Here is a 26696-nt window from a genome sequence, read left to right on the forward strand (position 1 = left end):
CCGGGACATGATATCACCCTGATTCGAACACGTGTATTTATTTTCCAGCTCGACGTCATGCATCGCTTTTTGATCGGTGTGTTCTGCACGTGTGGCGACGCAAACGCTGTTGTAGCGAGGAGAAACACTGATCGTGTTTCCTCCCCCTGTTTTGCGGACAGACGTCGTTGTATGCAATGTCGTCTCCACGTTTGTCGCACGAAGAAAATATCGTGACAGACCCGAGTTGTTGCACTGTGTCTCCCCGCGCAGTCCTTCGGCTTCCCTGATTGTTCTGGTTCGTTGCGTATGGATAAGGTGTCAACACTGAAAGCCTTGATGCTTCGGGAGAGTTGCAACTTGAGCTGGTTGGCACGGTATTTCGGCAAAATGAACTAGCACAAGCGAAAAACACAGGATACAGTAAGAGTATATACGCATACTCAGCGTTGCGTATATCTCCCGATATTGTGTCCGAGTGAGAGAATAAGGGGAACCGAGGGCATGATTTTTGTTGTTGTTGTTACAACCGTGTGATGCAAACAGCTAGACAATGAAACCAGGGAAAGCATAGGCAAGATGAACTGTTGCATTTAATTAAAATGTATAAATAATATAAAAAAGGAAAATGGAAATGAAAGTGGACGAAAAGACAACTTGCCACATGCAGGTGGGAGCAGAAAACACATCATCCGCATTACACGTGCGGCGCTTTAGCATGAAGCGATACCACTGCGGCCATCCTCTGTCTTGTATATTTGTACATGTGTACTAGACCGAGCCCTTGTTGTTTTAGCTAGCACAACTCATGGCCATGGCAGCAGATGTGGAACACCAAGACTCAGAATCGAGGCCCTCGCCATGCAATTATGGAGAAGAATAAGGGGAACCGAGTTGTTCTGTTTTGGTGTTATTATCATATGAAGCAAAGAGGCAATGAAGCCGGAGAAAGCACAGCAGAAATGGACTGTTATTTTTATTTTAAGTGTAGAAATAATAAGAAAATGGGGAATGAAAAAGCACGAAAGGGGATCTAGTTCGGCCTTGATGCCTTCAGATAGCATCGAAAGTTTATTAACCATGCAGCTTGCCTGCGCCTGAGATATTGTACTACGTGACGCCTGAGGTTTAATGAACGATCCGCATCCGTCGCCATGGTTGTGGCAATTGCTAACATTACAAGAATATTTTATAAGTACACGTGCACAAATACCCAGGAAAGTGGATGCTAAAAGTGGACGTGCATGCTGGTGCAGTCGTCGCCGTAGCTCAAATCGTAGAGGCTTATATGCGGAGGTTGTAGGTTGGGCTCTTACCGGTGGCAGGCTGTTTTTTCTTCCACTTTTATTTTCCTTTTTCTTTGTTAAGCATATGAGGTCTATCACAAATGTAGCACTCGTCAATGATTATTTCTAAAGGTGAATTTTAAAAGAAACAGTTTATTTTACCGAAGCTCCCCTTGGCTTCATTTACCTGTTTGTTTCGAATGGTCGTAACTAACTAAATATCGAGCCCCTAGTTCTACTGTTCTCGTTCATGCGTACATAGACAGTTCAACATTAAATAACAGTGGTTTAACAAGGAATGTCTCTGGAGCCAAGTTTTCGGCTTGTGTTCGTTAGGGCCCTGACGAAGACCTTGTCGAAATGTTGGTAGCTCTGGCTACATTCCCTGCTAAACCACTGTTGGTCACTTCAAGCCCATAAAGCGGTGAAGGCACTTTTGTGCTTCTTCTTCTTCTGACGACGAAGTGTGTTGTGTGGAACGCTGCTTTTCTGTCTCTGCTAATTTCAAGCTACATTGTGGGAGACGCCGCTCCCTGAACTACGGCGATGGACGTGGAGTCGCCTGGAGGAGTGCCGGGTCCTTCCACGTCAACAGCGGCCCCTCCGAGAAAGCGGTCTAGTCGCCCGAGTGACACCGACAGCGAGGACACTGTGATCTATTCAACGACCAGTGATGAAACCTCGGATGACAGTGACTTCGTTCCCGTAGCAAAGCGCAAAGCAAAGAGAAGACTTGTCAGGACATCTCCTTCCACAAGTAAGACAACTGTGGTCCCGAGGCGAATGTCATCCGACCACACAATTTTATTCGTGCCTGTGGCTGCTAGCGACAATCTAAGCCGGCTCAACCGCCAAGCTACATCTGTATCGCTCGAAGCGCTTGTTCCGGGTCAGTTCAGAGATGTAAGGATCAACGCCAGAAAGAATATTCTCGCTATAGATGTCACAAACCGCAGCGCACTAGACGTTCTGAATAACGTTAAGGTGCTGGATAGTGTCAACGTACGCTGCTACAAACAAGACGATCGTGACTCTACGGCCGGTGTGGTGTATGACGTCGACAATTCCATAAGCGATGCTGACCTGCATATACTCATTAAGCCAGCGGCAGAGGGCATTGCCATATTGCAAGCCCGTCGCCTGGGGAATTCGCCCTGTGTGAAGCTAACATTTAAAAGAGACAGCCTACCAACACATGTCAAGGTCGGGCACTTCCGACACGTAGTACGGCATTTTGTTCCAAGGCCGCTTCAATGCCGGAAGTGCCAAAAGATAGGGAACCTTAGTGCGGTTTGCACAAATGGTGCCGTGTGCTCACGATGCTCTGGGTCGCACAGCTCCGATGCATGTCGTGCACAAAACCAAAAGTGCGCCAATTGTCAAGACTCTCACGATGCATCTTCAAGGAATTGCCCACGTGTGAAAAATGAGCTTAAAGTCTTGAGGCAAATGGTCAGAGATGGTTCGTCACACAGGGAGGCTGCCGCTAAAGTGCGACGTCGGCGTTCACATCGCCGGAGATCTAGAAAACCCACTGCTCTTGCTAATGATGCACCGCATCCACTGACAGTTCACAAACTTCCACAGACAACTAGCAATACTAGCAACGAGGTTCCTAAGCAGAAAGTCTCCAATAACATTGCCTCATACGAGGAGTGGCCACCGTTGCCAAGGCTAGACCAACCAGCTGAGCAGCAAGATGTAGCACGCTCGCCGAATTATGCTTCACCTTCTGGCAGCAGCCCAGAGGACGACAAACAAGTCGTCACCATGATACGGGCCCTTATGAACACGCTACGAGTACTACTGACTGCCATACACACTCCGGCGGCTCGAGGTGCACTTAAAATACTGAATGCTCTGAGTCCGGTACTGTCCGGTCTTGAGAACCACCATGGCTGCTCCTCAGCACTCCTTCCTTAAAGAAGTCAAGGAAGCGTTCATCTTCCAGTGGAATGCCAGAGGCCTTAAATCACACATTTCGGACTTGTTTTCAGGCACAAATTTCCAATCATTGTCATTTGTGAGCCAAACATTGAGATCGCCATCCGCCTATGAGGATATGAAGCTTTCATGTCTTCCACCTGTACCGACCCTCAGCAAAGTCATCGTCTACGTCATATGCGATTTCACTTATCTTTTACACCCAGTGGCACCTGATGACGACAATCAGTACGTATGTTTGACTATAAAATGCAAGAGCCTTTCACTCACGCTGGTAGGTGCCTACATTTCACCCTCGAGTCGATTTGACAACGCAAGACTACCTAAGTACAATTTTAACAGCGACACCTGGACGATGGATTCTTACCGGCGATTTCAATGCGCATCACCCGCTATGGGGAAGCTTGAAGATGGATTGTCGAGGAAGACATGTACTGTCCTTCCCGTCGGACCATGAACTCTGCTGCCTAAATGATGGCAGTCCCACTTTTCTACAGGGATTGACATACAGTAGCTGCCTGGACTTAACTTTTGTTTCAAGATACCTCAGTGCCAGTGTGAAATGGTTTCCGGACAACGAAACACATGGTAGTGACCACGTTCCTACGTACGTTAAAATCGACGGCATACGCAAGTCACACTCTCTACCACAGTTCTTCAACGCATCGACTGGCCTAAATACACGTTGCTCATGGAGAAGAATTGCCAAAATATCCAACAATGTCCACCTGGCAACATCGAGGAGCTCATTAACGACGCTGCTCGAGAAGCCACAACAGTTTTTAGGCCTATTCCTAAATTTTCTGAATTCGAAGCAGAATTGGAGCAGCTTCGAGCAATTCGCCGTCGTGCGGAACGAAGGTACAGGCGCACCAAGTCCATCTACAACCTAAGGGAGGCAAGACGCATACAGAAGAGGAGGATCCAACGTCGGATCAACTCCCTGCAGTCTCTAAGATGGAAGACTTTTTGTGATTCCCTTGATCCACATAAACCCCTATCACATATATGGAGAACGGTGCGCGGTCGTCGAACATCACCACAACAACGCCACCCCTTCAAATGCCTGGCTCTTTGTCAAGGTCGCCGAGAGATCGACGTAGCAGAGAATTTCTGTTTAAGAGTTGCTGGTCTACCATCCTCGTTCCCCGTACATGACCCCCTTGACGTTCCAACCTCGCGGGATTCTCGTATGGACAATCTGTTTTCCATCGAGGAGTTACAAGCGGCGTTGGCATCGTGTAGACGTTCCTCATCGCCTGGGCCTGACGGGGTGACTTACGCAGCTCTTGGCAACCTCGGTCAAGCAGCACGGCATGCTCTTCTACAGGTGTACAACAATTCATGGCGGGAAGGAATGGTTCCAGCTGCATGGAAGTCCAGCCGCCTTGTGCCTCTGCTCAAACCAGGTAAATCACCCCTAGATGTGGCGTCTTATCGCCCCATTGCTCTGGCCAGTTGTCTAGGAAAAGTGATGGAGAGGATCGGGTGCTGACACGTCTAGAGTGGTATCTAGAACACTAAAAGGTATACCCTGACGCTATTGCAGGCTTCCGACGCGGACGCTCTTCAGTAGACAACGTCATATATCTTGTCTCGTCAGTTCAACACGAAAAAAGCCTAAGGAGACTGTCAGCGGCGATGTTCTTGGACGTTAAAGGCGCTTATGACAACGTAACACATTGAGCCATCCTGGACACCTTGGGCGATGTCGGCTTAGGTGGACTTCTGTTTCGATGGATATTCAGCTACTTGACGGACAGGTCATTCTTTGTGCAAACAGAGGATGGTGCATCATCACAACACAACACCTACCGTGGAGTACCACAAGGCGGAGTCTTGAGCATCACTTTATTTAACCTTGTGCTCATCGACCTGATTCACACCCTTCCACAATCCGTCCATGTGTCGATATATGCATGCAATATATGCATTTGGTCATCAGGAGCGACGCGTCCACAGGTGCGCGCCAGACTGCAAAAAGCGGCCACACTAACATCCAGCTATCTTCGATCACGAGGTTTGGAAGTGTCCTCCCAGAAGTGCTCTATGGTCGCTTTCACACGCAAAGCAATGAGACAATACGTTGTTAGAATTAATTGACAGCCTATTGCCTACGAGAAGACGCACCGTTTTCTAGGAGTGATAATAGGTCGAGACCTCTCCTGGAGTCCTCACGTCTCTTACCTAAAAAGGAAACTAGTGATGATAACAGACGTGCTCAGATTTCTTGCAGGAAAGTCCTGGGGTGCGTCTGTGAGTGCAATGCTCCAGCTCTATAACGCACTGTTCCTGGGCCTCCTACGCTACAGCTTACCTGTACTAGGTGGGACCGGTAAGACCAACCTCCGAGCCCTCCAGTCTGTACAAGCTCAAGCTCTGCGAATTTGTCTTGGCCTTCCCAGGTGTGCATCAACGGCAGCAACAATAGCCATCGCGCATGACCACCCCATCAATACGTATATTGATGTCGACTCCTTAAGGATGCACATCAGGCACTTCGCCCGACTTCCATCGCATCATCTAGCCTCCCTTCCTGCCGCTCGACCTCGTTCAGCGTTTAGCAGAATTATTGCTGCCAACCACGGAAGCTTACCGTCAAACTTCACACCTGCAGCACGACCATCTCTACGCTGTGGTGCCTGCATCCACTGCAGGCCCTTCTTGTTATTCCCGGCATCAAAAAGAAAACAGAGATGTCATCTTCCGCCCTCAAACAAACCGTTCTTTCATTCCTACATGAAAAACACAACGAACGCACCCACTTTTACATGGACGGTTCTGTCTCCTCTAAAAGTTCAGCTGGAGCAGTGCTACTTCCCGCTCAATCTGTCACTATGAAATTCAAGACGTCTCACGTTACATCATCGACGGCTGCAGAACTCGCAGCTATCCGTGCTGCTCTGGAGTCTATTGGTCCCAAATCACCAGATTCATGGTCCATCTTTTTTGACAAAGGCAGCTCTCCAGTGTCTGCTGTCCCCTTTCAGCCACGGACCAAATGTGCAATTAGTCGCAGACATCCGACTACTCCACCATTACGCAATCGACAAGGGACACAACATCATCTACCAGTGGATACCGGGTCACTGCGGAATTTCGGGAAATGACAGTGCGGATGACGCTGTCCGGTCGGCCCATGATGGTGCCCAGATTATACCCATACCACTGTCAAGAACAGATGCAGCCACAAGTCTTCGCTTCCTCGCACGCGAGTTTACGCTAACTCTGTGGAACACCAGTGAATTCACGAACACACGTCTTCACAGATTAGATCCAAGTTTGCAACTCCGCCTTCCACGAGGGTTGCCACGAGCGGAAGCAACACTTCTGTGCTGCCTATGGCTCAGCGTGGCATTCACGAACTCGTATTCCTTCCGCATTGGAATGGCCGACAGCCCTGCTTGCGACACCTGCGGCTGCGAAGAGACGATCGCGCACCTCCTCTGTGACTGTCCACGTTACAAAGTGCAAAGAAAAGTGCTCGTGACCGCGCTCGAAAAACTGGAAAATCGCCTTTTCACAGAAGAGAAAGTTCTAGGGCACTGATCCAGACGGGTTTCGGCACTCAAGGCCTTAAGGGCTTTGCTCAAGTTCTTAAGGACATGTGAATTGTGCGACCGCCTTTGACTATTGTTGCGCGTAACATCGCGTTAGTGTGTGCATTTTTCTTGTTTTTTCCCTCTCCTCCTTCTCCTTTTATTCCCATTACCCCTTTTCCTCAGCACAGGGTAGCCAGCCGGTATTGACACTGGCTAACCTCCCTGTCTTTCCTTCCCTTTTGTCTCTCTCTATCTTGTGCTTCTTGAGGACGACGGGCTTGTGTGAACGTCTGTGACTATTAATGTAATTTCTATTAGACCACAAGCGCCAAGTTTTCGGCTTGTGTTCGTTAGGGCTCTGACGAAGACCTTGTCGAAATGTTGGTGGCTCTGGCGACATTCCCTGCTAAACCGCTGTTGGTCACTTCAAGCCCATAAAGCGGTGAAGGCGCTTTTGTGCTTCTTGAGGACGACGGGCTTGTGTGAACGTCTGTGGCTATTAATGCAATTTCTATTAGACCACACGCATCAGCGAACTCAGCGCTAATTTCCTTCTTTCCTTCCCTCCTCCCTGTCATTTTTGTTTTCCCCCTTTCCCATTCCCCGGTGTAGGCTAGCCAACCGGACGTTATATTCTGGTTAAGCTTCCTGCCTTCTGCTTTTCTCTTTCCTCCTCCTCAAATTTCCATCTTCCTGCGAACATCTGTCTTGTTTGGCTTTGTCCCACCAGCACAGGCCTTGCATTAAGTTTGCCTACCTTCGAAGTTTCTGCCGATGAACGACGCGTACAAAGGGTGCCTAGAACAAACGCGTGACGCACGTGAATAATATAGCAGCAGTAAAATAGCGAAAGCATAGACGAAACAACGCTCGCCGCTTGCCCGCGGCGCGTGCTTTCGCCCGACATTCGCGGAGCGTTTCCCCGATCGCACGATGCACTTAAAACGGGGGTATTTCCTGTTTACAGCGACGTGATCGCGCACGGCGTCACCCCCGCGCACACGGAGCGGCGTGCGAAGACGGGCGTCGTAGCGGAATGCTCGTTCTCAGAGGGCCGCCGGACGCACGTGAGATTGCCCTTGCCGCGCGCACACACCGTTATCAGTCCCGCGGACGCGCATCAGCTCAGAACGCATCTTGATGGCTGGGGCGAACGTTTATGAACAACGTCGGCGGCCGCCAATAATCTCCGCGAGAACGCCATCGTTAGCACCCCGTGGCGGAGACACCCACGTGACGTGTGACATAACGGATTGAAATCGAAGTCTGACCTGGTCCAAAATCGCTCGTGTGTACCAGTTCATGGCTTAGCTAAGGTCAATTCGGGGTCTGTTTTCATGGCTGAAACGCTTTCTTCTTGACCGGTCACCAGCTTGTTGCGTTAATTCCCCACGTCTCTTCACTGAAGCCCCGTTGAAGCTGGTGTCAGATATCCGTATTGGGCCTTCTTTTCTTTTTTATTATCTATGTTAATGATTTACCTAATGTCATATCCCCTGACATCCACTTATTCCCCGATGACTGTGTTATCCTTCGTTAAATTAATAATGGCACTAATATTAACATCACACAAGACGATAACAACACTGTCTCTAACCGCTGTGTCTTAGTTCCCTTTTGTCGTCCTCGTGTTTTTTTGTTGTTGTTGTTTCTTGCGCTTTGCTTCAAGTTGTTGAGTACCAACTAGCCCAGCAGTCCGTTCTCTTGTCTCTAACCGCTGTGACTCGTGGTAATGCGACTAAACACGTCTAATTGTGCGTGCGTGTGACTCCCCCCTCTCCCCGTATTGTGCTTTTTGAATTATAATACCTCAAAAACTACAACATCTTATACTCGGGCGTGCATAAACCTTTAACAGTGCCTTGGTCTCTATACACATCGATAACGATCATCTATGCTAACCATATGTTTGGTTGTATTCTTCGTAACTTCTCTTCAGCTCCTTCATAGTTGAAGCTAACCATGCACAAAACAGTTATTCGCCGTAAAATGAATTACGTGTCATTCATCCAGTATTCACACTCGAACAACCTTGCACAGTCACTATATATAACAAGCGATTGAGCCAGGTCCAGTTTTGACAATAACTGCCGCACAGCTAGCGTGTCATTCATGAAAGCATCTCTGAAGTTTCCTGTGTTCTCTTGAGCGTCGTAGACACTTCCGCCTTGCACTGTTCCACAAGGTCTACTTCCACAATTATTACCTGCGTGCGAGCTTGATAACGTCCGTTTCATCACGCGGTGATCATCGTCGCGAGGTCGAGATATAATAGTGTCACACTAGCGCCTGCTTTCAGTTTTTTTCTTCCCATGAAATTTGCAAGTACGGAACCGCTTTACCGCGTGATGCCCGGCTCTTGCAGTCGTTGACATCGCAGAGTTCCTCACAGCCTTGAACGATACTATCAATTGAGCCGTGCATGCAACTTCCTTTTTTTGCTGCATGTTTGTTCGCTTTTTTATGTTCTCACTCACTCGCATCTGTAATACCCAAGTACTTGAGAGCCGAACAAACAAACAAACAAACAAACAAACAAACAAACAAACAAACAAACAAACAAACAAACAAACAAACAAACAAAAACAAATAAATTAGGGAATTATAGTTTATCATTATTGAGCATGCGGGCATTTTCGCCGTGTGTGTTTATAACACAGTGACGAAGCTTATGCATTTTGTGAAAATTCCAACCATACTGTGCGGTTGTAATATTGCGATTCATGGTCGACTGATGCTTGGCATAGATACGTTTCACAGCGAAGCTGTTAAGGCCTACTTTCCCCACTATGGTGTCCGCGTGCAGAAAAAAAAAACTATAATTATCAGCATCGGCGCCATTGTCGTCTCCTTCCACAGCTGGCTCGTTGGAGCCCCTCGGTGCTACCGCTCGCATGCGCTCGTGCCACTGTTCCCGCGTTCGCCGTCGACGTTAATTAATTAATTGATTAATTAACACAAACACGTAACCAATTATTTAGAAGTACTTTAATGAACCGTCGGGATTTCATCATCATCATCAGCCTATCTTATGTCCACTGCAGGACGAAGGCCTCTCCCTGCGATCTCCAATTACCCCTGTCCTGCGCCAACCGATTCGAACTAGCGCCTGCGAATTTCCTCATTTCATCGCCCCACCTAGACTTCTCCCGTCCTCGGCTGCGCTTCCCTTCTCTTCAGACCCATTCTGTAACACTAATGGCCCGCCGGTTATCTAACCTACGCATTACATGAGCTGCCCAGCTGCATTTTTTTTCTTGTTAATGTTAATTACGTAGTGACGAATTTCGCTTTCTCGTAGAACTAATGGCCGCCTCATCGAGTACTTTAAATCAGGGTTTAGAATTGTGCTATCTACCACATGCGACTTTTACAATCTTAAGACCGTCTCAAAAAAAGAAAAGATGGTATATATTCATGCTCTGAGTGACATGAATAACCCAGTTAGCAGCTGCACACCTTTTTCAGAAATTGACACTAATTGGCAAGCATGTCTGCCTACAATCACATCGGTGGTCAAGCGCTGCACACACACATCAGTTGAGGATAGCCAAGAAACGAACAAAATTCATTTGGTTCACATTATTCGCTGTTAAAATCAAGGAAAACTCGGTCTTTCAGCGTAAACAGAAAAAAAGACTTTAAAAATAAAAGAGCCTGTAGTTTCCTTTCAAACAAACGTTGCATATTAAAAATAAAACCTTTTTTTTTTCTTCTGTTTCTTCACGGTTATATTTACAGTCTACTGTTTACATGGGGATGCATGCCTGTGCTACGCTGAACGATGTTTTTCTCTCCGCTGGCAGTGGACATATATAGACGTGATGAAGCTCGCCGAACCCTTTTATCATTTATGAAAGCGACACAGTTATACTCCCGGCCGTTGCTTACTTCACTGATTGACAATTATTATGCTCGCATTTGTGGATCGTCTGTCGGACGATAGGCAAACCATGCTGCTTTTTTATTCTCTTTAACCGGTGGCGTCATAAATTAGGGTGATGAGCCGCCGTCTCGCCGAAGTAACGCTTGATGCACAATCTGCCTGTGCACGGTCGTTTCCCGTGCTCACTGGAATCCGTCGGTTACAGCGCGCGGGCTGACGTCCGAGGGCATGCGACACAGCGTCAGACAGCATTGCACAACAACCTTGGCATTGTTTTCTTTTTTCCTACTAACGCTTCCCGTGGATATTGCTGATACCAGCGTGATGAGCATCGAGTCTCTGGCCGCGTGTAATCTGCGCATTCAACGAGTGCAAAAGTCGATAAACGACGCCTCCGTAGTAGAGCGCCGTAATATAAGCGGTTTCTTAGCGTATGGATGTGCGTGTACATCACAATGAAAAAAAAAAAAAGGACAGGGGGGGCGAGGTCAATTTTGGGAGAGAAGAAGACGTATGTACTTGGCCTGGCTGCCATTTATTGATGCAAAGGCAAAAGTGTGCACAAGGGCGGATGCCGCAGGACGCTTGCAGCAACGGACGAAAGCGGCAACTCAGACACGTCTTGGATCGAAACAATGAACCCTGCGAATGGAATTTGGGGTAAAGCATAGAGAGTAAAACTAAACGATTTAAGCAGAGTGCGCTAACCTGCGCTGAATGAATCGAGATGATCGCATTCATCGTGCAAGTTATGAAGTGTACAAGTACATGCGGGTAATGCAGCGGTGGCAGTGTGCAAGCACCAAACCTTGTGAGCCACATCACGAATACGCTATCAGCCGGAAGCCTTCCTTGAGGTATGTGGGCGTGGGGGAAAGAGACAAAGCGATGCCAAGCGCTGCTCACGCAGCTTTTCCGTAGTCAAAGAACGCACACAGAAACGATCGTTCCCAGAAGCAACAGAGCCACGCGCTGTACCAAGTCAAGCTATTTGTTAAGACATCGTTGTCTCGGAAAAAAAAAAACCAAAAATAGATGAAGAAGCAGAGGAAGAAAAAAAAAACACAAGCTCGAACTTGTGTAGTTGAAGATAATAAATTTACCGTCCACTACATGATGAATGGCTCTTTCTTCGTTACGTTCGTATAACGTTTCTGTATTACGTTCCAATCGCGATGCAGTTTCACGTTCACGAAAAGAATTCCTTGTGGTGCAGATGCTATACACTGCCTTCGTGAGAAGGCTCGAAGCCACTCCGCGCGTGGCCGTATATAGGCACCCTGCAGTGCAGTTTTCGCGCGACCTGTGCGCCATCTGCAAGTGAAACTCGGGGGCGGCCAGTGCTTTTTTTTTTTCTTTTTTCTTTTTTTGAGTTGATAGCTGCGCCAGAACACACAGCTTAACGAGTGGCGGAAGCAAAACGGCAGAGACGATGGTGCACATTCGCCGTGACGCTTTCGATCGCTAATCACGAAGCGAGACTGTCCGGGTTTAAAAATGTCGAAGTGTGGATACACCCTGCATATGACTGCCCACGTTTGCGCGATCGATATCAGAAGCGCGAACAATGGTGAGCTCGACCTCGTCGAAGCGCAGTGCATGTATAACATTCAAACGACCAACGAGAAGTGAGCCGCTATGGTTTTGAATGGCGTATCATTTTCATCGCCTCCATAGCGGCCGGTGCCGGCGGTATTGGGGCGATACATGAAAACGTCCTATAGCGCCCTATGAATAGTGCGCCGTTCCTATGCCGTTTGTCCCAGCTAACGTTGGCCAAAGCTGTTCAAAGAAAGGAAACATTAGCGAATCACGGTTGGTGAGTCGTCAGAGGTCTGACAACCGAGCATTGTATAGGTTTTAAAATTGTATCTTAAGGCGTGATTGCTAAATGCATTCTTTCTTCTTTGAACAGTTTGGCTTACGTTAGCGGGGACACCTTATGGATGCCGGCGGGCGCGGCGTGCTGCGCCTAAACGTCGTACGTTTGACATTTCTGGCGAAGGCGAAGTGCTTTGGGAACGCGAAAAGTGCTAAGCCCGCCACATCGCCACGTGACATAGTTCTTGTCACTTACTCTAAGCTCACTCGGCGGCCTCGTATGACTTGCGAAAAAAAAAATGAAAATGAAGAAAACAGCATCTGCTGTATCGAAAGGTTGTCGGAGGATCTTAGGCTTGTCAATCAACGTTTTGGAGACTGGTCGGGGGTGTTAGGGACATGCGCGTAAACCACTGGCGCAGCAGGTACGGCAGGACACGGGTAGCGCCTGTTATCTGGACAACGTCAGGAATGCCGTCGTAAAATGCTGCTTTAGGAGAGTGCACGCGCTTCCGAGAGCCGTCAGCGCGGACATACATCGACACATGTTGTTTGGTACGATATTCTAGGTAAACATGTTTCCCAGCGAAAACAAAGAAGAACACGCGACATGACTTTCTGCGTAATCATGATGTGTCTGCACTCGTTTATCTTCTTTTATTTGTTTATGTATTTGAAACTTCCTTCTTTCAAACTACCTTGTGTCAAAATACCCCTGTCACACGCGAAGATTTAATGTCACTCGAATCAAATGGCGTTCGATGCATCGAATGTCATTCCGTCTCTTGTGGTGCTACGCAGTAAAATATAATGGCATTGTTGCGTTTCGCCTGCGACACGTGGTTTTGCCGGCGCGACTGCGGCGGGGCGGCAGACATTTTGGCCCGATCGTCGTCGCCGCAACGCTCATCGGCAGGTGTTTCCAGGCGCGACTGCGGCGATGCGACCGCAAAGGATCACCCTCGCATTCCAGTCATTGTGCCGGAACCAGGCGCTGCGAAAGCAGGGATCATCCTCTCATTACAGTCATTGTGCCCGACCGGCAGCGCTACAACAGGGTGCTACGAGATCGTGCTCGACATGGTGCTACGGCATCGCTACAACAGGGTGCTACGAGATCGTGCTCGACATGGTGCTACGGCATCGCTACAACAGGGTGCTACGAGATCGTGCTCGACATGGTGCTACGGCAGCGCTACGACAGTGTGCGTCACCATTAGCCCATTGTACATTCACGTGCTCGTCTTTTGAGGGGTTCCTTCTTGCCCTCAACTGCGAGAGTATAAAAACAGCTGCCCCGGACGCCCAAAAGGAGGGCTCCGATTTCTTCTGTTGAGTGAAGTGCTCTCCCGTCTCTCTACTTCGGTCAAACCTGACCGCCAACTCTTTGCGATGTTAAAATAAACAAGTTGTTTTGTTGTTACCAGTCGACTCATGCTTTGCCGGGACCTTCGGATGCTTCCAGTTGTACCCCAGGCCGCCAGGCCAACGCTACCCTTGGGGCTTGCGACCCAGGTACAACCACGGGCGTCAGCGCCGAGTTCCCAACAGATCGTACCAGCGGTGCGATCCAAACATCTGGTTGGCAGCGGTGAGATCGCCTCCGACTTCAAACATCTGGTTGCCAGCGGTGAGATCGCGACAACGGAGGCCAGCAGCGAAGAGATGCAGTTGACTGTATGCTGAGCAGCTCAACGACGATCCGGGAGCAGTGCAACGAGCCCTGTGTGACGACTGGTTGCCTGCAGCGGAACGACTGCGCGGAACTCTTGACTGCGAGGTTTGGTGAGTGCGGGACTTTCTTCTTCTGAGCTTTGCCAGGCTTTTGTTAGTGTCAGAAACAGAGCTGGTAATTGTGGTTGTCGTTGCTGCCGGGTTAGTTTGCGGCAAGACAATAGTAAGCAGTAGAGAAAGCAGCATTCAGAGCAGCCATGGATTTGAAGTCGTTGCGCAAACCGAAATTGTTGGAGCTTGCAAGAGAGTTGGGTCTGGATGTCTCGGACAAACTCAGAAAACCAGAACTGCTAAAGGCTATTCTTGAGTTAGAGGCTGAGGATGACGAGCTGTCGGAATGCCTTGAGACTATTGAGGAGAGGTCAAAAAGACAGGAGCGCGAACTTAAAGAGCAAAAAGAGAAACAGGAGCGCGAACTTAAAGAGCAAAAAGAGAAACAGGAGCGCGAACTTAAAGAGCAAAAAGAGAAACAGGAGCGCGAACTTAAAGAGCAGAAAGAAAAAGAAGAGCGTGACCGTCAACACGCTTTGGAAATGAAGCGTCTTGAGGTAGAGATGGAACGCGCTCGTAATGGAAGTCAGGCACACGGTGCAGGAGAACGCGTATTGTTCAAAATGACTGACCTGATGCGGCCGTTTAAGCTTGGAGAGGACATTGGTTTGTTCCTGGTTAACTTTGAGCGAACGTGCGAGAAGCAGGGGTTCTCTCGGGAAACGTGGCCACAGCGCTTGCTCACTTTGTTACCCGGCGAGGCGGCCGACGTAGTCGCTCGCTTGGATAGAGAGGAAGCAGAGGATTTCGACAAAGTAAAATCGAGTCTGCTAAAAAAGTACCGGCTGTCTGCGGAGGCGTTCCGTCGGAAGTTTCGGGAAAATGAGAAAGGCAGAAGTGAGTCATATACAGAGTTTGCGTATAGGCTTATGTCGAACATGCAGGAGTGGCTCAAAGAAGAGAAAGCGTTTGGTGACCACGATAAAGTTCTGCAGTGTTTCGGGCTAGAACAGTTTTATAGTCGGTTACCGGAGAACGTGCGATACTGGGTCTTGGATAGGCCAGACGTTTGTACGGTGGCTAAAGCCGCTGAGCTAGCCGAGGAGTTTGTGACGCGTCGGGCTCGCGGAGCTAAGGACGGTCAAAAGGGTGAATTTGGCTCGAAGTTTGAGAGGCCGAAGTTCACACCCATGAGAGCAAAGGGGAACACGCGTAGTGCGGATGCGAGTGGAAGCAGTGCGACCGAACCTAAGGAGACGGCGGCAGCCGAAGCCGAACGCAGGAAGCGGTTCGAGATGAGGCAAGCGCGCGTTTGTTATACGTGCCAGAAGCCGGGTCACTTTTCGGCGCAGTGTCCGGAAACAACACCAAAAGTTGTGTTTTTTTCAATAGGCAGCACTGACGAGAACATGAAGCTTCTCGAGCCTTACATGCGAGACCTCCTCGTGAACGGGAAAGAGTGCCGAGTGCTTCGCGATTCCGCAGCTACGATGGATGTAGTTCACCCGTCTTACGTAGAACCCCATATGTTCACGGGCGAGTGCGCATGGATCAAGCAAGCCGTGGAAGCTCATAGCGTGTGTCTGCCGGTAGCAAAAGTGCTTATTGAAGGACCTTTCGGAGCGCTTGAGACGGAGGCGGCAGTGTCATCTATGCTGCCCCCCCCAGTACCCGTACCTATTTTCAAACAGGTCCGATCACCTCCTGCGCGAGAAGGGGCTTTTGTTTGGTGAAGCTAGTGTTCAGGCCTTAACCAGATCGAAGGTTCGGGAGCTCGCTGCAAAGGCGGTAGTTGCGGGGCCGACGTTATCAAACAACGAAAAAGGGTCAGAGGCGCAGCAAGCTGATATTCAGAGCACGCCCGAACTGAATAAACTTGAGTCTGTAACGTTAAAGGCGCCAGATACTGGAGAGGAAACGCCCGACACGGGAAAGTTAGAAGAGCTATCTACTGATTTGCTCATCGCGCCTACGTCAGACGGACTTGATAGGTTGCTAAAAGTCAGCCGGTCGGCTTTGATAGCCGAGCAAAAAAAGGATGGCAGCCTGGAAAACATACGCTGGAATGTCAAAGAAGGTATCGCCAGGAAAACTGCGCGTTTTGTGGAAAGAGGTGGAGTCCTGTACCGGAAGTATCTAGACCGCAGAGGAGTGGAGTTCGATCAGCTGATCGTGCCTCAATGCTATCGTCAGGATCTGTTGCGCTTGTCACACGGGGGTTCGTGGTCCGGACACCTTGGAGTTAAGAAAACTAAGGACCGTCTCTTGCAAGAGTACTATTGGCCAGGGTGTTTTCGGGACGCAGACCATTTCGTGAGGACATGTGACACTTGTCAGCGGGTGGGCAAACCAGGGGACAAATCGAGGGCGCCGTTGAAATTGGTACCTATCATTACGGAGCCTTTTAGACGGCTCGTTATTGATACTGTGGGACCTCTGCCGGTAACAGCCACGGGGTACAGACACATTTTGACTGTGATCTGCCCAGCGACAAAGTTCCCTGAAGCAGTGCCGCTTAAAGAACTCAGCTCAGTTGAGATAGTTAATGCACTACTGTCCATATTTGCGCGAGTTGGTTTTCCTGCGGAAATCCAATCAGATCAGGGCACAGTGTTTACTAGCGCTTTGACGACAACTTTTCTCGAAAGGTGTAGGGTAAAGCTGTTACACAGCTCAGTGTACCACCCACAGTCGAATTCCGTTGAGAAGCTCCACTCCGTCATGAAGCGCGTGTTGAGAGCCTTGTGTTTTGAACATCAAACTGACTGGGAGCTGTGTCTGCCTGGGGTGATGTTTGCATTAAGAACCGCGCCGCATGCAGCTACGGGGTTTTCGCCAGCTGAACTGGTGTACGGTCGCTCGCTTCGGTCTCCGCTTCGCATGCTTCGAGAATCATGGGAAGGCAGGGGCGACGACCCAGTCGTGGTGGAGTACGTACTTAAGCTCCTCGAACGCTTAAGAAGGGCACAGGAGTTGTCAGGTGAAGCAATGACAAAGGCCCAGCAGAGGGCCAAGGTTTATTATGATCGGACAGCCAGGGCCCGTCGTTTTGAGGTGGGCGATGAGGTCATGATATTGCGCACATCGCTAAACAACAAACTAGACGTGCAGTGGGAGGGCCCAGCGCGAATTGTTCAGAAACTGTCGGACGTTAACTACGTGGTAAGTCTGCCAGGAAAGCGGAAAGCACAGCAAGTTTACCACTGTAATCTGCTCAAACCTTATAGACAAAGGGAAGCAGTGGTGTGCATGATGGTAAACGTTCCTGAAGAGCTTCCGGTCGAGCTTCCGGGACTAGGCTCAGTGACGAACAGGGAAGACACCGGTCAAGTCATTAGTGACCTTATCAGTAAAGCACCGCTGTCGCCTGAGCAGAAAACCGAACTACACCAGCTATTACAAGAGTTTCAAGGTCTGTTCTCTGAGAGGCCTGGTAGGACTTCGGTACTTACTCATGATATAGAACTTACCTCCCCAGAGCCAGTACGATCCAAGGCGTATCGGGTGTCACCCCGCCAGAGCGATATTATGGAGGCTGAGGTAAAGAAAATGCTACAGCTCGGTGTTATTGAGGCAGGTGAGAGTGATTATACCTCCCCTTTGATTTTAGTTGAGGTACCGGGCAAGGAACCTCGTCCTTGCGTCGACTACCGCAGGCTTAATTCCATCACTAAGGATCAAATTTATCCGATCCCTAACATCGAGGAGCGCCTTGAGAAAGTTAGTAGCGCTCAGTTTATTTCCACCCTAGATCTTGTCAGGGGTTATTGGCAGGTTCCACTTACAGAAGAGGCTAGTAGGTATGCGGCGTTCATTTCACCAATGGGAACATTCCGTCCTAAAGTGTTGAGTTTTGGTTTGAAGAACGCGCCATACTGTTTTTCAAGTCTCATGGATAAAGTGTTGCGGGGACAGCAAGAATTCGCTTTACCGTATCTAGACGACGTAGCGATATTCTCCGCATCCTGGTCTGAGCATATGACACACTTGCGGGCAGTGCTAACCCGCCTGCGCGAAGCAGGCTTGACAGTAAAGGCTCCTAAGTGCCAGTTAGCACAGGCCGAGGTTGTCTACCTCGGTCACGTGATTGGTCAGGGTCGTCGCCGCCCCTCTGAAATAAAAGTGGCCGCTGTGCGAGACTTTCCGCAACCGCGCACCAAGACCGATATTCGGTCGTTCTTGGGTGTCGCCGGCTACTATCAGAGGTACATCCCTAGGTACTCTGATATCGCGGCTCCCCTGACGGATGCTCTAAGAAAGACAGAGCCTCAAACAGTCGTCTGGGACGAGACAAAGGAAAGAGCTTTTAGCGCCCTAAAGAGTGCCCTAACAGGCCAGCCTGTGCTACGATCGCCAGACTATACAAAAGGGTTCATTGTTCAGTGCGATGCTAGTGAGCGAGGCATGGGCGTTGTACTGTGCCAACGGGAAAATGGAGAAGTAGAACACCCCGTCCTGTATGCTAGTCGTAAGCTGACCAGTCGTGAGCAGGCGTATAGCGCCACCGAGAAAGAGTGTGCGTGTCTCGTGTGGGCCGTTCAGAAATTGTCATGCTATCTAGCCGGCTCGAGGTTTATCATTGAGACGGATCACTGCCCTCTCCAATGGCTGCAGACCATCTCTCCCAAAAATGGCCGCCTCCTGCGCTGGAGCCTCGCTTTACAACAATATTCCTTTGAGGTGCGTTACAAAAAGGGGAGTCTCAACGGTAACGCCGATGGCTTAAGTCGGAGCCCCTAACGTAGGAATCAGCCTCAAAATTGTTTGTTACTGATGTTTTTCTTCCTGAGGCAGGATTTTTTTTTTAACATATTGCTTTTGTTTAGTGTTTCAAAGTGATGATATGCTTTCTAGTGCAATTTTTCAATTTGTGGACGCGTTCTGAGTGATGCTAGACTACTGTAAGGAACTAGGCAGTGGTATAAAAAGGGGGAAGAGCCTGGCAGGGCTTAGTGAGGGTTGTGCCGTGCTTGCTGACTGAGCGGTTGAGTTTCAGCGTAGTTCTAACGCTTGCCGGGAACGAGAACAAAAATGTGAACTCTCCCGAAGTCACCTTGCAGTGTCCCGTGCGAACCTGAACTAGAGAACGAGGCCTTCTCTGTGCGCTGCGCTCAAGAAACGTCGAGGGACGCCCGACTTCGGTTATGAGCATCATCGAGCGACATCCCTCCGGACAGCGGATGCAGTCCCCTGTCCATCGGGATCTCCTTCCCCCGGCGGGGCGGTCTGTTGCGTTTCGCCTGCGACACGTGGTTTTGCCGGCGCGACTGCGGCGGGGCGGCAGACATTTTGGCCCGATCGTCGTCGCCGCAACGCTCATCGGCAGGTGTTTCCAGGCGCGACTGCGGCGATGCGACCGCAAAGGATCACCCTCGCATTCCAGTCATTGTGCCGGAACCAGGCGCTGCGAAAGCAGGGATCATCCTCTCATTACAGTCATTGTGCCCGACCGGCAGCGCTACAACAGGGTGCTACGAGATCGTGCTCGACATGGTGCTACGGCATCGCTACAACAGGGTGCTACGAGATCGTGCTCGACATGGTGCTACGGCATCGCTACAACAGTGTGCGTCACCATTAGCCCATTGTACATTCACGTGCTCGTCTTTTGAGGGGTTCCTTCTTGCCCTCAACTGCGAGAGTATAAAAACAGCTGCCCCGGACGCCCAAAAGGAGGGCTCCGATTTCTTCTGTTGAGTGAAGTGCTCTCCCGTCTCTCTACTTCGGTCAAACCTGACCGCCAACTCTTTGCGATGTTAAAATAAACAAGTTGTTTTGTTGTTACCAGTCGACTCATGCTTTGCCGGGACCTTCGGATGCTTCCAGTTGTACCCCAGGCCGCCAGGCCAACGCTACCCTTGGGGCTTGCGACCCAGGTACAACCACGGGCGTCAGCGCCGAGTTCCCAACAGATCGTACCAGCGGTGCGATCCAAACAGCATCCGCAAATGATAGCAATGACGATCTGGAACAAAATTTGTGAAATTCAAATAAATTTAGTGCCTATTAAACGCGTTTAAGAACTTTTGCGAGTGCTTTTAAAACGGACGAAAACATTTTGACGCGAATTATTCACAACTAAAAGCACTTCGATCAACGCATCTAATATGGCCGACCGCCGCAACAGACTCCTGATGCAAATAGTAATAGCGCTTGAGCGCAGCCCGTGGTGAAAATATCATCGCGGCAAAAATAATTATTCATTTTTATAAGTCTAAAGAAATATCTTCTGACTTTGCTGATGCACGCATTATTTTTTTCGCGCTGCGTGTCGCTGTTGTCCATCTGTGGTGAAGAGTATACATTCGGTTCGTAATCGAATGCGAATGAGTTCCCCTAACTCATTCGATGGTAAATGTCATTCCATTCGAATGACATTCAATTGTCCCGCGTAAATCCCGATTAGTGGAATTATATGCGAATGCCATTCGATTCGAATGACATTACATCTTCCCATGTGACAGGGGTATCAGACAATATAACGCCGCTTCTTTGGATGGATTACTTAAAGAGGCGGACATTAACTGCACAGCAAATCACAACCAAATAACTTGAATTATTTACTTTAGGGCAGACGTTGCAATTACAAAACTGAAAACGGACAGCGTTTAAGATATGTCCATTTGTCCATCACGCACGCACACACACACACACACACACACCTACACTACCCACCTTATACCCGGGCTTTTCGTCTGAACGCTTTGTGAGAAACCGTGCGCCTGTTTCAGCTGCAGAGAGCGCGAACAGCACCGCCGACCGTCGCGTGCAATCGATGTACCACTATATAGACGGATGCAAATCGGGCACTTATTAATAACGACCGCATATATCCGGCCGTTTAGCGGGGGCCCTCATCACTATGGGCAGGAAAAACAGAAGCAAATAAATAAATTATAGAAAGAAGGCGAGGTACACGGCACGGCGTACTGCCCCGTTCGCGGTTCACTGCGTGCTTCGTTGCGGCGACCGATCCCGGCGCTGTTACATTGTCGCGAGGGAGGAATGCGCGCGGCAGTTATGGCTCATTTCATCTGGCACGCTGTGCGACACACTCCCCGCCTGCTTTGATGCTTCAAGTGGCTCGATCGGTGCCCTTGCTGCTGTTTCGGTTTGGTCTCGCAGCCGATTACTGCGCCTGCGCGGAATCGCGAAACGGCGAGCGAGTCTGGTGCTCCATACGTGGGGAATTATGCTTGCGTTCAACCCGTCGATGAGCTCCTTAATCGAGAGCGGCTTATTTGCAGCGATAATGCGGAGTTTAGGCCCTCCCCCCAAAAACTCTGAGCAGATGGTGGGAGGTTTCGCTGCCTGTCGAGTTTGAACAAATTGATACCACGTACGCAGCACTAGTCGTACCGAAATCTCTGTTCGCGGATGTTTCTTGTCATCGTTTTTGTCGAAAGACGGATGCTCTACATTGCAGGTGCTCCGTTATATTACGGTAGTGCCTTGCTTGTTGAGTCGTGCGAGCTCGGGCTATAAGCCTTAACTTTCAGTTTCTATTGCCACCTCGTTAATGTATCCATGTCGAAAAAAAAAAGGGATTTTTGTGCGCGCACGCATTTAAGCAACGTGCATCTCTCGTAGCTAAAAATAACATTAAACTGGGCACCCGCGCCTATGATGCCGCCTGAAAACAAGTACCTTCAGCCACTCCGTGCTAACGACTTAGGCTAGTTTGCACACCGGTGAAAACGTTTCTGGCAGGTGAACTCATGTGCGGCCACGCAGTAAGTTGCATGAAAAAAAAAAGAAGTAAATAGCTTTGCGCAAGTTGCACTCGTACTCACTCGACAGCTATACGCGGTAGTCTTTATAGTTGGGTACTTTGTGGGCAGATTTTCAAGGTCGTATGAATTTGCTCGCCGATAAAATGATTCATGCTAGCTGCGCCAGGTGTATAAAGCAACGAATCTCTCTGCAAGATTGTCTTCCCATAGAATTTCCTTTCTTTTTACTTTCTTGTTGCGAACCCTCCAGGATTTTCCTGGCCGTGGTTGCAGGGTGCTGCTGTCTTGCCGAATAACTCGTACTTAAAAAAATAAATAAAACAATTGAATTATGCGCCCGATGGTGGGATCGAACCTCGACCTCCCAGCACAGCAGCGCGATACTCTGACCGTGCATTGGGCCACAATCGTTCATATTCTTCTATTGTGCCAACGCCAACTGGCTCTGCGAGGTGGCCACGGCGGCCGCACATCGATGCTGGAGAAATGCAAGAACGACCGTGTAACGTGCACTCGGTGCGCGCTAAAGACGCCGAGGTGGTCAGAGTTAATTCGGAGTCGGCCACTAAACGCGCCTTCATAATCAGATGGTGGTTTTGGCACGGTAGGCGTGGTTGCGAGTGTTACGGTCCGTTTCTTTTTAACAACATGCCTGTAGAGATTTTCTCCACGAATGCCAAAGGCTGTGAAGAGAGAACTTTTGTATGGGTTTTTTTCTTTTTCACTTAAACTTGTTTTATATCAAATTTTGTTTATTGTGTTCTCATGTCTCCAGCTGCTGCCCCTCAAGCCCTCGTTTGGTTTTGGCAGGCCCGCTTTCGTGCACTGTCGTATAATAATAATAATAATAATAATAATAATAATAATAATAATAATAATAATAATAATAATAATAATAATAATAATAATAATTACAAATAAGTAATTGGTACAGATATCTTTGCTAGGTCTGCCGAAGCCTTCCGTAGGCTTGAATGGCAGAAACCTGTCAGTCGGGGCCATGCCTTCTGTGACCTTATTACAGACAAACTAAATGTACTAAACCAAAAAGAAAGGGCAAAAAGCGTATCACAGGTTCATCATGTGAACATAGCAAGTAAACAGCACTTAATGTTCAGAGGAAGACATGTGACACACAACAATCATTAAATTAAAGTAAAAACGGAACAATATATAGACGAAGTTACAAGCTATAGAGGCAAAAAAAAAAATAATGAGAACAGTACGCATAACAGTCTTGCATTAAGGTTGGCAAAGATTACACCGCAACAAAAGAGAATATATACATGTGAAAACTCCTATTCTACCATTGCTTTCAGGGCCTTTCTTTTTTTAGTCCAGACAAATTTTGCTGATCCACTACTGAACTGGGAAGGTTATTGAACAGCTGTGGAATATAATATCTTCTTTGTTCTTTTCCTTAGCGAGTTATTGTCCGAAGAACTACAAATCTGGAAGTTTACACAAAGCAATACTTTTGTGGACAGGTTCGCGGAAATCATTGCTCCAGAAATAGCGCATTACAATTGTTGAACGAAATAAAGACTCAAAATCGGGCATTTACAAGTCTCCAAATAAGTTATCCGTGGCTTGGTTGTACGTAGCATATTTTAATGTGCATTTGAATAGGCTGTCACTTTTATATATCCAAAATCGGCTGCAAAAAAAAAAAAAAAAAAACTTCAAATGCCGTATCTGTGAGTTACTGAAAGTGTGCACTATCACTTTTTTTTTTTATCTTAAGTGCATAACTCCTTATACGGTGAAGTACACATGTAACATTACGTAGCCGCGCACAAATTCTAGCCATTTGAATACTTCAAGATAAGTCTGTCTCAAAATAGACTTCAAGGTACTTGACATTGTCCGCATATTGTACTGCGGCACAAATACAGTCTAAGCAATTCGAACCGTGAAGAAAGGCATGTTGACTTGCTACAAGAGCCTTTGACGGATTTCTGAAACAGACCAAGCGCGATAGTTCTCTGGCTTCGATGCATCTCCGCCTTTAAATATCTGTATCACGCGTGCTCTCTTTAATTCATCTGGTATTGTGTCAGTATCAAGGATTCTATTATAGATAAAAAGGAGCGGAGGGGCCAAAACGATGACGTTCAGACGTATATCTTCTGCCGATATGCCGTCCAGACCGACAGCACGGGTTTTTCTAGATCGATGTAGCAATCGATATAGGTCTGCTTTAGTTATTGGTGGAAGAAATGGCGAATCTGTTACTGAAGTAAGGCCACTGTTAAAACCAACAGCATCAGTGCGTCCATCATTATCAGAGCGAACCGAAGAAATCACTGAAACTGTCCGCCACTCTCTGATTGATGGCCCCGAAACCTTTCGTTATCGGGTCCAAATACGTACCTGGATAAAAGCCTATAAACTCATTTACCAGGGACCACATCCTAGCGGGTTGATAACGCGAGGAAAAGAAATTATACGATAGTAGTTCCTCTTAGAACAGCGCATCAGTGCTGTAACTTTGTTCCGAGCTTCTCGATAGAGGTCTTTTAGTGTTTCGTCACCAGGTTGCTGTCGACACCGTTTCCATCAGTTTTCCTTTTCTTCAGCAGCTTTTATTATCCGATTGATCAGCCAGTATAAATGTAGTTGTCGCTTTCGGGCCAAGACTGTTTTTTTACATAACCTTTTTAAATTGGAAATTGCCGCTATAGCATCACTGCATACACTGTTCGGTCAGCTATTGGCTAACATTGCGTTCCAGTCATAGTGGGAAACTAGCCAGTCAAATTTAATACAATCGCATATTTCAATGTATTGGGATTCTGTACTGTTTGGGTGATAGGAACTTGGGAATGAAAGCTGGCATTCTAAAGAGTAGTGGTCTGCCAGCATTTTTGTCACTCGAACGGAATTGATATATTCGAGAAATATATTGAACGAACCATCCCATGGTCAATACACGAAATCACAAGGTGATTTAAAAGAAGGTCCTCTCGTTAGCCTCGTTAACAACGGGCTCAATGCCATATTCAGCTAAGGTGTTCAAGTAACTGACAACCACAGCCTTCTGCGGGCTTAAAATATCTATGTTGATGTCTCCAATGATAAACGTTCGAATTAAGCGGTAAACAACTTTGATTTTATTTTAGTTCTTCAAAAATGTTGGCACATGTTCGGAGTAGGGACGATGTATCGCAGCTAACAACAAAACCATGTTGGAACTTTCCAAAAGAAAGGCGAGGCTGTCGCCCCCCGTAAAGGAAAACGTCGTACTTGTAGTTACCCATTTCGACTTGATGAATACTGCCATTCCACCACCTTTCCTGGCCGTTCTCGTTGAAAAGTGTCCTCGGTAATTCGGTAGACGAAATTACGATAACAAATCATCTTTAACATTAATCCAAGGTCGATCCAAATAGGTCGCGAAGCTTCGGGCGAAAAGCTGTTCAGAACCAATTGTCAGCGACATCAGCTAGAGTGGCTATGGGAGCAGCGATTGAAGCGCGACGCGTTTGGAGGGAACAAACATTGGGAAAGAAAAAAAAGCGGTTTTTAATCAAAGCGAGACACAGTTAGGGTCGTTCATTGAAAGTAAAACATCTATAATTTTAGATATCCGTGACGAGTAAAGAAAAGACAACTGTATTATATTTTATTATTATCATCAATAAATACCCTTTTTCAGCGCCCATCGTTAACGCCGCTATGCCGCTCTCATTTGCAATGCAATGCGGTGTTGCGTTTCGCCTGCGACACGTGGTTTTGCCGGCGCGACTGCGGCGGGGCGGCAGACATTTTGGCCCGATCGTCGTCGCCGCAACACTCATCGCCAGGTGTTTCCAGGCGCGTCTGCGGCGATGCGACCGCCTAGGGATCCTCCTCGCATTCCAGTCATTGTGCCCGAAACAGGCGATGCCAAAGCAGGGATCTCATTCCAGTTATTGGGCCCGAAACAGGCGATGCCAAAGCAGGGATCTCGTTCCAGTCATTGTGCCCGAAACAGGCGATGCCAAAGCAGGGATCTCATTCCAGTTATTGGGCCCGAAACAGGCGATGCCAAAGCAGGGATCTCGTTCCAGTCATTGTGCCCGAAACAGGCGACGCCAAAGCAGGGACCATCCTCTCATTACAGTCATTGTGTCCGACCGGCAGCGCCACGACAGGGTGCTACGAGATCGTGCGCAGCGCCACGACAGGGTGCTACGAGATCGTGCGCAGCGCCACGACAGGGTGCTACGAGATCGTGCGCAGCGCCACGACATGGTGCTACGGCATCGCTACGACAGTGTGCGTCACCATTAGCCCATTGTACATTCACGTGCTCGTCTTTTGAGGGGTTCCTTCTTGCCCTCAACTGCGAGAGTATAAAAACAGCTGCCCCCGGACGCCAAAAGGAGGGCTCCGATTTCTTCTGTTGAGTGAAGTGCTCTCCCGTCTCTCTACTACGGTCAAACCTGACCGCCAACTCTTTGCGATGTTAAAATAAACAAGTTGTTTCGTTGTTACCAGTCGACTCATGCTTTGCCGGGACCTTCGGATGCTTCCAGTTGTACCCCAGGCCGCCAGGCCAACGCTACCCTTGGGGCTTGCGACCCAGGTACAACCACGGGCGTCAGCGCCGAGTTCCCAACAGATCGTACCAGCAGTCAGACCCAAACATCTGGTTGCCAGCGGTGAGATCGCCTACGACTTCAAACAACGGTCTGCCAGCGGCGAGATCGCGACAACGGAGGCCAGCAGCGAAGAGATGCAGTTGACTGTATGCTGAGCAGCTCAACGACGATCCGGGAGCAGTGCAACGAGCCCT

The sequence above is a fragment of the Dermacentor variabilis genome, chromosome 1 (genome assembly GCF_050947875.1).
Source record: "Dermacentor variabilis isolate Ectoservices chromosome 1, ASM5094787v1, whole genome shotgun sequence".
In the NCBI taxonomy this organism is placed as follows: domain Eukaryota; kingdom Metazoa; phylum Arthropoda; class Arachnida; order Ixodida; family Ixodidae; genus Dermacentor; species Dermacentor variabilis.